Here is a 14,542-nt window from a genome sequence, read left to right on the forward strand (position 1 = left end):
CTCAGTAGGCTGCATGGAAACCATCTGGGTGTAGATAGAAAATACATTTGTAATGTATATTTAACCCCTTAAGGACCAAACTTCTGGAATAAAAGGGAATCATGACATGTCCCATATGTCATGTGTCCTTAAGGTGTTAAACAGTGTTTTGTGTTTGGGAGTGTGTGTTTGTCTTGCTGTGTGTGTGTCTTTATGTGTGGAGATATGTGTGTCTCTGTGAGTGTGTATATACACATATATACACATGTTTGGGGGCATGTTGCAAAGGGGGACTTGACACTGTTTTTCTGATGGCAGTCCTGTGTTTCGAGATAAGTAATTTATTCTCAGGAACAGTTCCATTCATCACATAGTATGAGCAGAACTGCTTTATCTATAAGCTGGCTGCTATGAGTTCACACACAGCCTGGTTCACTGTTGCACATGCCGTCCAGACAATTTGGAAAACAGTTATCTTCTTCAGGAATCCAAATTGTGCGCCTGTCTAATTGACACTAAATATAAATATTTGTTTATTGAAAAGCCTGTTTCCAGTTTGTTTTAAACAACAATCATACAGACAACATAAGTAAGGCAAACATCACAAAATAAGACAGACACAGGAAAACATTAGTTGGAATATACATAACAATGCTTAGAGATCACGATGGTATATGTATATATACTTTTTATAGCAAAAATTATACCAATAAAAACTAAAGCAAAGATAAGGGAAGATAGAAAAAGAGGATAGAATGATTGAAGAGAATAGCTCTAATGATGAAGATTGAGATAGATTGAAAATGAAGAATAAAAGTATTTCATGGCTAAAAGGTTTTCTACAGTGCACTATCCCGAGGATGAGCCATGAGACCCTCCACAAGATGTTAGGGCTGGTAAGGAGGGTTTAGGAGCAATTCTTCCCTTGGATCGCAAGCATGGGAAGTTTAATGGGTTGTGGTCTACAGCCTCAAACAGACATAATGAGACATATAATATCATGGTATTATATTCCTTCTCAGATGGCCACTTGCCATACTTCACATAATTTAACCTCTAGAAGAGCAAGTTAAGTCACACTTATATAAATAAAAACATATTATCGGGGACTAGAGAGTGCCTATGGGCTTTTATAGTAATAACTATACTGCCATTTCATTTCAGCCATAAAACTCTTGAATCTCAAGCTAACAAGAGAACAGAGGAAACTAATTACTGCATGAGCTGCAATTTAGTTGCTCCTTCAGGTAAAACCTTATGCCTAAAGAGAGGTTGCAGATCCCCCTACGTCCATGGATCCAGTTCCATGAGACCTAAAAAAATTGGATTACCCAGGCTATAGCTGAAGAATTTCAAGCAGCTTCTTCTCAAACATCTATTTAAAGTAAAAGAGAAATTGAGTATTTTTCTTCCTCTGAGAATTAGAATATGATTTATCTGAACATGATCTGGAAGCACCAGTCTCAATGAAGGCAAAGGAGATTGAGAAATTAATTCTCACGATCAGGGAAAGTAGAGAATACATCCTTAGAGGCTTAAGATGAATTCTTTGAGGATCTCAAAGACAAAAAAGCAGCATTTCCTCTTTATTCAGCAATAAAAGAGACAATATTTGTGGAGAGGAATTAATCAGAAAAAAGATCACAGCTGCAAAATAAGGTGCCTAGAAATGATCTTTTTAATCAAAAGTATAATAAATATTAGAAAGCAACCCTCAGAATTCACAAAGCAATAAGCAGATTGGCAAAAAGAGCAGGTCTCCCTATCGATAGAGCGTCTTCTCTTATAGAGCCAATGGAGAAAAGAATAGACGCAGACTTGGTAAAAGCATATTTAACTCTGGGATCATGCCTTCATCCAGCTATGGCGAGCACATCCTTATCCAAAGCTATGAGAGTCTGGATTTCAAGACTCATTGAGGGCATAACCGCTGGAGTAAAAAGTGAGTCTTTACTGGACTCCACTAAAGAAGTGGAATTATCTACTAATATCCAGAGCTTCATTGGATATCACATAGCACTTTCGCTTTACTCATGGAGAAGCATTTATGGATCCAAGGTAAGGGGATTTACTTGTCTAAGTCAGAGAAGTGGGAGGAAAATTATATCTAAAACTATATAAACATATACACAAATATAATATTAAACCAACAACGATATATAATTAACTGGTATAATTACCTGGAAGTTGTGGTGTTGTGGGTATTTTGATTGCTTCCCCAGAAAACTTCCCAGTAGTCCCCTATAAATGTCATGAATAACCAACAATATAGGGATACAGTTCTAAACAAAATAAATGCATTATTGCAATATGGTTTAGATCCAATAGAACTCTTTTTTTTTTTTGTAAATCTTGTTTTTATTATGGCAATCATATTATGGGATACAGAAAAGAGAAGGAGGCACTGTGGGGGTAATACAAATCAAAGTTAACAAGTCGAATTTTAGTACACTCCTATCTAAAACAGCCATATTGTCGTAATCTAGTAAAACGTAATAACACACACTGATAAAGAGATAAGAAGATGGGTACCCAGTTTAACGAACCCTAGCTCTAATGGCTAATTCCGTTTGTACTTTATACAAGTTGTGGATCCTGGGATCCGGTTGGTAACTCATGTGAGTGGTAACTTTGCAGTAGGTAGAGCGGTGGCGAACCGTAACTAGGGGTTCACCTCAATGCCTATTGCGTTTGTGGTGTAGGAGTCTCGCTCAAGTGCACTTAGGTTAGATAAACAGATTAAACTCTCTTTCGGGTCTTTCCCCATTGCTAGTTGTTCCCGGGTCTGCGCCCATTTGCAGTATATTTAGGCTATCTTAGGGGATGGCTATAAATTGGTGCGTCTCGTGGATTCCGGTCATGCAAGATCAGGTAGAATCCAGTTATGTATCGGACTATGTCATATGCAGGCTTGTCATGATCTAAGCAATCAATTTTACCAGTAAGGTAGAAAGTGTTGGTATGTGTTCGTGTAGTGTGTCGTCGTCTGTCGGTCTAGTTCCTTGTCGTGTAGGACCATTGTAGTCGCCGTTCGGGGATATGGGTGTGTCCAGTCCCCCAATCCCTGTCAGCCCGTCTCCACTCCCCCGTTCCCCCCGACGCCGTCTTGATATTGCTCCCGCCTGAATCTAGCTAGGCTCCGACCCGCCAGGCCTCCCGTCTCTAGGCCAAGGGTGGGCGAAGTGGGTGTAGGTGCAGCGGTACCGCCATCGGCGAGCCCTGGTCCCCCCTCTAGTCGGCAGGCTCGTTTTGCGAATGGTACATATACCAGGGTCTCCACTGCTCTGCGTGTTTTTCCTGTCTCCCTAGTAAGCGTGCTATCGTAGATTCAGCTGTTTGTATCTCATCCACTCTGCGTCTCCATTGTCCAATCGTCGGTGGGTGTGTTGTTTTCCAATGCAGCGGTATCAGCACCTTTGCTGCGTTTAGTAGGTGCCTGAGGATCGACCGTTTGTAGGTGGAGAGCGTTCCTTCGGTGTGATGTAGCAAGGCCAGGTCCACTGCCAATAGAACTCTTCATAAAAATTGCACTCACAAGATATGTGAACATCACAGCATATTGAGTGTGCCTCCATTGAAGCATGGGGGACTAGGTTCCACTGCCCGTCCAGATTCCCTCACTAATGATGCATATAGACTCCAGTGGTGCATGGCAACAAGTATATTTCTTAAAACAAAATAATATATAAATAAACAATTGAATGGTCCTACGTGTTTCCCTCTGTATTGGGCTTTTTCAGAAACAGCAATTAAACAAAACATTCAGCAAACAACAATTAAAAAGTGCCATAAATGTGAGTGTTCTGGGATCCATGATATCCACAATCAGTCTGGTCAGATGGGCTCATTTCCATATCAGAAGTCTTCAGTGGGATTTCCTCTCTCAGTTTCATCACCAGCATTGGAACCAACTAATTTGAATTTCTCAGTCAACGAAAATATATCTGAGATGGTGGTTGTAGAATTACAATATTCAGAGGATGTTTCCCCTTAGTGGCTAGTGATCCAAGAAGATGCAATTTCCTATGGCTAAACCCTCTACTCATTTGGAATTCTTACATCAGGAATCTTCTTTCTAATCAGTTGGAACTGAGAGGAATATTTAAAACATTATGGAAATGTCAGTGTCTGTTGAAGGATCAATGGATTCTAATCCACACAGACAACAAAGCAGCTGTGGCATACGTAAGTCATCAGGGAGGCACCAGAAGCACTACCTATAATATTTTGGTCATAATTTGTTCAAAATTTAAAAGGCAGATTTTCTCAGTTGACATATGATTGCACCAGGAGAATGGAGTTTCCACAGGGATGTTTGCCCTTGCATGGGGCTTACCAGACATCAACTTTATGGTTACAAGGCAAAATTGCAGGTCAACACGTATTTCTCCCACAAGTTTTATCAGTCAGCCAATGATCAGGATGCCCTGAGCCAAGAGTGGATTTTTTATCTGTGCTACGTAATCCACCAATCCCTCTAATTCCAAGGGTATTAGACAAGATATGGTAAGCAAGGAAGGCAGTGGTTTTCCTCTGTGGCAGAAGAGACCATGGTACCCACATCTCCAAAGAATGTTTCCAATGCACCATTCTGCATCTGGATCCACAGAGTCTCAAACTAGTGGCATGACTTTTGAACAGGTGATTCTAGCAAGTCAGGGAATACTGGAATCAGACACAGACAGCCTTATGCAAGCAAGGAAAAAATCTACATCCAAGACATACAATAGGATCTCGGATGTCTTCAGAGCTTGGACACTTGAAACCGTGCGATCCTTCGAGAATCCAAATTGTTCAGAAATGTTTTAATTCCTTCAAGCAGGTTTACAGACTTCAGCACTCGCAGCACTCACTAATGTACAATGGGCTTTACACCCTATGGTTAGGTGATTTTTTTTTAAGGCAGTTAAAAAGATTTGCCCTCTGCAAAAGTCCACTACTTCTTCTTGGGATTTGTCTTTAACGCTTCAGGGATTTACTCATGCTCCTTTCGAGCCTTTGGAGGATTGTTCTCACAATAAAGACCATTTCTCCTTGCCATCGCTTCTGCCAGACGGGCTTTTGAATTACAGGCTTTGTTATGTGAACCTTCCCATATGATTTTTCCCCCCTAACAAGGTGATTCTGAGACCAAGTTTGGAGTTTCTCCCTAAAGGACAAAAAAGAAAGAAGAAAGGTTTGCCCGGACCAAAAAGTAATGAGATAAATATAAAAATTAACTTTTAATGGTAATAATTAAAATCAGTCTACATAGCACAATTAAATTGGTGTATGCACATTTCTTATTTTTATTTTCATTCCTAGGGAGTCTATACCTATTATCTACTTACTTCTCCCCTTCACTGATTTTAATTATTACCATTAAAAGTTATTTTTTATATTTGTCTCATTACTTTTTGGTCCAGGCAAACCTTTCATTTTTGTCTTTCACACTCAGGATCCATGCTCATCTTGCCCATTGACCGGTCACCATCTCTTCTCCATCCTTATTCTCAAGTTTTCCCTAAAGGAGTCACTCCTTTTCACATTCAGCAGAGCAAGTTACTCAAGAAGAATGAGGATGAAAAGATAACATACCTTGAATGTCCATCGGGTCCTTCTACATTATTTGAATAGGACCAGAGAGGTGAGAAAATCTACCAGACTGTTTGTCATTCCAGGGGGCTCCAAACAGGTAAACGCAGCTTCTGTTGTGTGAGGGACCGCCTTGCACCCCGGATGGGTACCTCCGTCAAGCTCGCTTTCTGTCTCTCCACTGGGACACCAGTAGTGCATCCGCCCCTAGCTGCCTCAGCTTGACTGAGGTCTCTCCGTTGCTTGCTGCCCTGAAACAGGGTCCTGAGTACAGCTCCAAGTTACATAGTTACATAGCTGAAAAGAAACTTGCGTCCATCAAGTTCAGCCTTCCTCACATTTGTTTTTTGCTGTTGATCCAAAAGAAAGCAAAAAAAAACAGTTTGAAGCACTTCTAATTTTGCAACAAGCTAGGAAAAAAAATCCTTCTTGACCCCAGAATGGCAGTCAGATTTATCCTTGGATCAAGCAGTTATTACCCTACATTGAAAGATTATATCCTTGAATATTCTGTTATTGCAAGTATGCATCTAGTTGCTGTTTGAACATCTGTATGGACTCTGATAAAACCACTTCTTCAAGCAGAGAATTCCACATCCTTATTGTTCTTAAAAAAAAAAACCTTTCCTTTGCCTTAGACGAAATCTTCTTTCTTCCAGTCTAAACGCATGACCTTGTGTCCTATATAAAGTCCAGTTTGTGAATAGATTTCCACACAATGGTTTGTATTGGCCCTGAATATATTTGTATAATGTTATCATATCCCATCTCAGGCGACGTTTTTCTAAACTAAATAGGTTTAAATTTGTTAAACTTTCTTCATAGCTGATATGTTCCATTCCTTTTATTAATTTTGTAGCCCGCCTCTGCACTTTTTCTAGTGCCACAATATCCTTCTTTAGAACAGGTGCCCAAAATTGCACAGCATATTCAATGTGTGGTCTTACCAGTGATTTATAAAGAGGCAAAATTATATTCTCGTCCCGAGAATGAATGCCCTTTTTCATGCATGACAATACCTTACTGGCCTTGGCCACTGTGGATTGACATTGCACATTGTTGCAAAGTTTGTTGTCTATAACAACTCCCAAGTCCTTTTCGTGTGTTGTTATCCTTAAACACGTTGCTTGTGTATTCTTTATGCCGAAGTGCATAACTTTGCATTTTTCAACATTAAATTTCATCTGCATTTAGGTGCCCAGTCCCCCAGTCTAAATCTCTCTGCAGCAAAGTAATATCTTGCTCACATTGTATTATTTTACAGAGTTTTGTGTCATCTGCAAACACTGAAACATGACTTTCAATGCTGTCATCAAGATCATTTATAAACATGTTAAATAGAAGGGGTCCCAGAACAGACCCCTGAGGGACAACACTTGCCACCTCTGTCCAGCTTGAAAATGTACCATTAATGACAACTCTTTGTACTCTGTTTTTAAGCCAATGTTCTACCCAAGAACAAGCATTTTCATCCAGACCGATTTCCTTGAGTGATTAAATTTTCCTACAGAGAGTATGGCTGTATAGCTGGTTCACCCAAAAACTTTCCTAGATTCGATGAAGGGTGAAAATGAACTGGTTTATTCAGGCAAGGCATACAGAATGTATACACAACCCTCAGCATTAGGTCTCCATTGTATACATTACAAGCCCCCCCCCCTCTGTGCCTGGGAGATAATTGAGTTAAAGATCAGTAATCTAATTATCTCCCAGGAACAGAGAGCCAAACACAAAAACATAAATACATAAAAGTACCCCAAAACATTATAAAAACATACAATAACTCCATGTGTCTTATATCCCCAAACAGCCCTGATCTGAGCACCCAAGCTATGGCTGGTCAACCTCCGAGAGCTACTGCGGCCGAAATATGGGGTTCTCCGCCTGGCTCTCATGTCACCCTTAGTGTCAGACACCTTCCTTCCAAAAAGCACTCTCCTGATGGATTGAAAGTGGTTCAAAACACGGGACCAAGTTGCCCAGGAACCGCAAGGTCACCTAGCCATAAATAGTTCCAGAACATTCGACGCTAAGTACTGCTGAGGTGACCGGGAACCACGAAGTCCTCACTCTGAAATTAGTTCCATAGTGGTCACGGCTAAGTACCGCTGAGGACCATTCGTGGCTTTGTTCATGCGAACAGCCGCCAGGAAGCTAGCCTTCAGTTTAATTTGTGAGAAGGGAAAGTGCCTAACCAGGGGCACCGAGGAAAGCGCCTAAGGGCGGCTGGGCAGGGTAACTTCCGAATAGGATCTTCAACCTGGACCATAGTTGATGGGCAGGAGGCCAGCTGCCACACTTCTTCAGGAGTTTGTGGCAAACGTCAGTGGAAAAGAGCGTTTGTCACATGTTGCAAGAATATGTAAATTCATAAGCAATTGCTAAGTTCCTCACTTCTCAGGGACTCGAAGTTCCTGCTTCCATCAATCCTCATTCTACAATGGCTGTGGCTACTTGGGCTGCATGAGCAAATGTAGCAACAGGGCAGCTACTTGGGCATCTAACTCCCAAGAGTCAGAATGTTCTTTTTGCTGTTAGCGTTTTTAGCTTCTGTCTCATCCTGATTAAGGTCTACATTAAAATAATATGGCAGTATCAACCTCCCACCCTTCATGGAGGCTTTATAATTAGAATAAAGTCTCAGGGAAGGGGTAGGTATTTATTAAAATTACTTAATTAGTAATTACTCCTGTCCTGCTTGCGGATTTAGGAATTAACCCATTAGTGATGCTGCCGTGGAAATGGCCAAGAAAAGAAGACTGATAATTATAGGTAAGAATTTCCATAAATTCACTAAAAATGAGAATTCAAAGTGAATTTCAAATTTAAAACCGAAGTAGCTGAACAGGAAACATGGAGAATGTTTCCAGTTTTTGACTTGATTTTGAAATTCATTTCGAATTCTTCCTTGAGTGAATAACCCTGTAACTGCGGATGCAGCAGCCTGGTTGTGTTCTTTGAAGCCTCCTTTACTGTGCTTTAGAATGGCGGCTGTCATTTATAACCCGTGTGCGGAAATTCAGAGGATCATCTAAAAGACCTGATAGAGAAACGGTAAGATGGTCGGAATGATGGGTTTTCATCAGCGGACCTGTTTCAGGAGGTCTAGACCTCACATATGTTAAAGTTGGAATTATCTTTTGTGAACCATGATGATGATCAGGTGTCTGAAAAAGATGAACTGAGGAATATTCAATGAAATTTGTAGTGCGCGGGAATACTGGATATAGTGCATTGATTTGTTGTGGCACGTGATAGTTTCTGACTATCCATAGACTGCGGATAACCTTATTGTAAGAAGGTGATATGCTTGACAAGCCTAATACTATTGACATACGGTTCTGATAAAAACAGCTTTGTAGAATAATAATTAAGATTTATGGCGATATTCTTCATTGTGTTCTCTCAGCTGTTTTAATGAATGCCTATAGTAGTAATGTTGTAAGAATCCTCCCTAGGTCCTTATGGCAGAGCTGTGCCAGTGGATTTGATAGTTTTACTCTCTTCTCTGGAAGATGGATTTGAGATACTCGCAGTTTTATTTATTTTTCAAAGTTCATGACAAAATAAAGAAAACAATAAAAACCTGTTTGCCTTTTAGCCGATATTCATATATGCTAATTATTTTAATAAATGATGTTTAAATAAGAAGGGTCAGACTCTGCTGCTCTCCCTGTACTCCAGGCGTGCGCACTGCCCGGCCATTATCACAACAGTAAGAGCAGTTGCTGCTTAGTTTAGAATTAGATCCCAACGTTCCATCGAATCCTGGAACCTTTAGGACCCCGCGGAGCGCGGACAGAAGCAGATGTAGCCCCACCCATTTCCCCGCCCCTCGTGCTCCTGGCTGAGGAGGGGGGGGGGATTTGTGGCGCGAGTACACGGAGAAGTAGAGCGCGCGGTGAACGCGAGGCAGCAGCAGCAGCAGGTGCGGCCAGCGCGAGGCAGATCCCTGAGCTCCAGGTAAGAGAAAAGGAAAGGGGGCTTAACCCCTGCGGCGCCGGCGTCAAGTGACAAGACCCTGTCTGTAGGGTACACAATACTGTGTAGGTATAGATGACGCTGGCTCTTTAACAGTGTATATCAGCTTTTAGTAATATGTTAAGGTGCGTGTTTCATGCACCTCTGGAGTTTTCCATTAAGGCTGGCTGAGCATCATGGGGAATGTAGTCCAGGGACACCTGGGGAAACAAGGTTAGCCAACACAATAAATAAGGTCATTGTCAGTGCCTGTGTTGTTATGCAGAGGTTGGAGATGTGCAGAAAGCATTGCTGTATTAACCCTGCTGGTGCTGCAGCATAGTGTGTGCGTGGAGCTGTTCCCTTTGCTGGGGTGCTGATACATGGCTGCATTCCGTGGATAGAAGGCTCGGTGACCTGTTAACATGCTTTCAGCCCACTGCATAGAATCGCAGCTCTATTGCTATGGAATGCAGAATTCATTCTCCATAAATGTAAGGAATGTTGGCTTGTAGTTTAAATATACTGCACATCCATCTGTTTATTTTCTCCCTCACTCAATCCCCATAATCTGCAGAGCATGCACTGAAATCGTCATGTGTACTGGGGATTAGCGGAATATTTGATGTTTTAATCTCTGTGGAGAAAGCTACAGATGTTAATTTCCTTTTTGACAAAAGATCACAGCTCAGTAACCTTTGCAGGTTATTGCCAGCTATCTGCTGTGATACAGACCTACAAAGCTGAATGCAGAGCCTGCTCCTATCACACCTGATGCTACATTACATTGGGCAGGGGTAAATAAGGTAGATCCCTAGGGGCTGCATACTGTATTTCCTTTATACACACTGAGCACTGTACAGTGTATGAATTACAGGCCGTGCTCAGAAATATTTTCATATCGCAGAGCCCTTCTAGGCAAGCCATGATAAAGTGGTCATCTCTTTTAAAGAAATGATAGTTTTGGAATGCCCTGAGAAGTGTCATTTCTCCAGGATGCACTCTAACTCTGGGTCGTCCGATCTACACTAGAGAAATACCCTAATTTCTTTAATGATTTGTTCACAAGAAAATGTATCTTTGCAAAGCAAATCTTTATCACAACATGTATTGGGTTATTGTCTTTTGGTTTTGCTGCACAGCTTACATTAGCTTAGGTTAATCACTGTCCTTTGTGTTTTTAAATATGCTGACTGTGATGTCAAGTCCAGGGTGGTTGGCTAGTACCAATTGATATGTGACGTAACAGGGATGCATTGAAATGTCTCATGTGACCTGTTAAGGACATACACTCTACACCAGGGGTCTTTAAACTCTGGCTCCCCAGATATTGCTGAACTACAACTCCCATGAGTCTTTGAATTACATAGATAGCCAGAGAATCATGGGAGTTGTAGTTCAGCAACATCTGGGGGGGCCAGAGTTTGAGAAGCCCTGCTCTACACCATCTGACTTATTTAGACAGCAGAAGATGAACACATATGAGCACGTGAAACTGATTTTTTACCTTTTTTGAACTGTTCAAACTTTTGTGCCATGATCTTTGACAAGCAAAAGCTTTTTATTTATTTATTTTTGTAGCTGTGACCATGTGCTTGAAGCTGCAAGTTCAGTTGGATCATAATCTGCAAAGACACAGTTTGATTTAGGAGGCTGCGACCCTCTGTGTGACCTCTGCAGCAAACTATACCAGTGTCCAACTAGTTAAAGGGGATTTACAGATAATTTGTTTCTGACTTGTAGTGCTCAATACCACGGTTAAATATATTATGAAACACTGTCACAGATGTTTTGTTATTGATCACTTGGGTGCTACGCAAGCTTATGCGCTGCTTTGTAACCGCAAACAGCATGCGTAGATAGAGGGTATGTCATGAAGATTGGAAACTGCATATACAAAGGTCGTGCTATGAAGATTGGAAGCTGTAGCTACAAAAGAATCTGCTGGCTAAATTGGAAATGCTGTAGAGGTAAAGGGCGTGCAATGATGATTGGAAGCGTTCTGTTGTTCTGAAAGTCGAGCAATGTAGATGTCAAACAGTGCTGCTCTAAACAGAGGCAGTGTTTTTATAAAGTTCATGCTATAAACGTTGGTGACTGTGAAACTGACAGGTCGTGCTATGAGGATTGGGCACTGTGGGGAAAAAAATAAATTAAAAAATTGTGATCAGTGGAGGTTGTAAAAGGTGCAGAACAGAGCAAATGCTGTACTGTGATGATTAAATGCATTGTAGAGAGAGAGAAACGTTATGCTATGATCGTTGGAAGCAGATAATACAAACACGATGACTACAAACACTTTAAGATGGTTGTAAGCAGTTAGGGAGATGAAAGGTTGGTCGATGATAATTTGTAGCATTGTGGATACAAAGGTTGTGGTTTGACCTCTGGAAACAATGTAGACTAATGTGAAGGTCATGCAATGACATTTGTAAACAATGTAAGTCTATCTGTGTTTCGATCCCCTGCAGGGTTAAACATTTAATTTCCTGTTTTGTTAGGCAAATCTAACATCTATTTGCCACCACAAGTGCTCACACTTTTTGATTTGAATGAAATTATTTTGAAAGTATGTTTGTAGCATGGAGTATTGGTGTGTATGAATGTTTGTGTTAGTGTGGAGTGCCTGTGTTAATTAGTACAGGTCAATGTTCACTTTTTCTGTGTTTGTGAATACAGTGATGTGTTGCTGTGAATAGTGTTGCATTTGTGTGGAGGATGTGTGTGTTTGTGTATATCGCATTGCAGGTGCATATTTGTGTGCTGGGTCAGTGTGTGAATGTAGGGATATAGTTGTATCTCTTTTCCATGTCACAGGCCCACTGCTTCCCTGTATCACTAGTTGCTGCTCCCCCTCCCATTCCATGTCACTTCCACCTCTTGTCAGTAGCCCACTTTGCCTTCTCACACATTCTTTAGAATAAATAAAAGAGGCTAATGATTCTGAGATTGAGTGGGTTCCTTGCATTGGGAGATGACCAACTCCTACCAATATCCCTAGCCATCTTCTGTGCTTTAATAATAATAATAATAATAATAATAATTAATAATAATAATAATAATTCTTATTATTATTAATCCTCCTCCTGTTGCTTCTTTTTGCCAGAAGGTAAATCCTCGTCCTTTGTGTGTAGTGGTTAAAGGAAGTTGCAGGGAGCTGTTCTTCAGTTAGTTCTGAACAGCACAACATATTTGAGGCACACAATGTGTTGATGTAGGACACTGAAATGCAACATCACAAGTTACTCTGATTACCGTGACCCATACTAAGCGCTGTGCTTATCACTACTAATCTGAAGAGCCACTCGCTGCTGCTGCAGTCTCCTTAACACTGGCAACACATCTGGTATCTTTAGGAAACTGAAAGTCTCTGGATGTAGGGATCACTCCTCTTGCCCAAGTTTTTGGAATCACTAAAGTGCTATTAAGCGTGTAGTACTACATCTGTAGAATAGATAAAAAGGGCATATGTTGACAGATTTGAAGTGGTGTACATAGGGTTATGGAGACTGTAATCAGCATTGTGGGTAGATATGTGCTGTTATGAAGACTGGGGGTAGTATCGCTACAGGTAGGAATAGCACAACGAGATTAGGATCCAGAGTCTGTGTTTTTTGTTTGCACAGTGTGTCACTCCCTTAACACTATACTTCATGATCCTAACTCTGTTTGACCTTGAAGACTAGATCTGAGCTCTCTAATATAAAGACACATTGATTATGAGACTCTAAGTAAATTAGATTGAGACCAAGGCTACAGTAATCAGCTTGTCCATTCAAAAAATTTTAGGATAACAACTCTGCTGACATTCAACAGCAGGTGCCTTATAAAGGTTGATGGGGATTGTGGTTTAACAGTTGGAGAGCCAAATTAATCAAACTTGCATTTAACTATGCACAGACCTCTATGATATTTTAAGTAGCACTAATCCTGCAGCAGAGTAGATCGCGTTAAACACTTGAAAAGCAGAAGTTGAGAAAGTGGATGGCGGAAGGTTATGGGAGGTGTAGTCCTGCAACAGTCGGAGATACATATTTATTATCACGGCTTTAATCTGCACCTTTCACTATCGCATTATTTTATGTAGAATACCTTTTAATTTGTACTAATGGCAAGCAGTTTGCTAGCATTTTTTCTATTTTATTTAAATGCATATTACTTTTCCATGACCCATTAATATAATACACCACTGTTACCCTAAGTGTATACATTGATGAATACAAGGGTTTAACATTCGTTATCTTGCATTATGGGTAGTGATTCTCCTCAAGTTAATAATTTGTTTTGGTTCATTGCAGCACATTACAAACTTGTGTACATAGGTGGTGGTATTTGTGTGTTTTTTTTTTTTTTTTTTAATTCTTTATTTTTTGGTGCAAAAGATTTTACATGCAGGCCCGTGTAGCCACGACAGCAGACACAGGCAGGTTCATGCAGAAATGTTCGCGTTTTTTTACATTTGCACATTTTTTGTTAAAAATGAATATAACAGGTTAGTAAACATTGCTTATATGATATAACATGCTAAAGTATTTAGGCATATTAATAGTTAAACGTAAGATTGATAATCCGCTTTGTCTATTTGGTATGATTCTAACAGGCTAATACAAGTCGAGTGTTCGTTAAAGGTTAAACAGGCTTATTGCTTAACTGTAAAAAAACAGGCTTTGTAACATTAGTAGTCGTATTAAACATTCTACGCTAGACATGCATGTGATAAAGTTAAATACGCTTAAGAGTATGCTGAGGTACATGACATTGCTTATCTAAGAGGGGTTACCATTTATACTTAATCAAAGAGGGCTGACAAACTGCAAGCTGTTAAACACAGGCTAGACTAGCTGAAAGGGGTTAACGTAACATGCTCACTATTAACACAGAGCTAGAATTTTTTTGTCAATCTTTCTTTTATTAGAGGCACATGAGATGGGGTACAGAAGAGAAGTTGGGGGAAACGTTGAGTGATTTACAGTATAGGGTTTGTATAACAATACGCAAACTTTAGTTTACATTTCCAGAAGTGCGATGC

At 40.4% G+C, this 14,542-nt stretch overlaps 1 protein-coding gene across 1 annotated transcript in view; it reads left to right on the top strand.

Moving 5' to 3' along the window:
* The first annotated feature begins 9,436 nt into the window (after positions 1 to 9,436).
* RASL10B (RAS like family 10 member B) overlaps positions 9,437 to 14,542 on the top strand; it is a 153,242-nt gene continuing 148,136 nt past the window's right edge. The window contains exon 1 of the mRNA XM_063456652.1: positions 9,437 to 9,516. The gene's annotated coding sequence lies outside the window, so the exon portion shown is untranslated. The remainder of the gene's footprint in view (positions 9,517 to 14,542) is intronic.

This window comes from Pelobates fuscus, chromosome 1, assembly GCF_036172605.1.
Source record: "Pelobates fuscus isolate aPelFus1 chromosome 1, aPelFus1.pri, whole genome shotgun sequence".
Classification (NCBI taxonomy): Eukaryota; Metazoa; Chordata; class Amphibia; order Anura; family Pelobatidae; genus Pelobates; species Pelobates fuscus.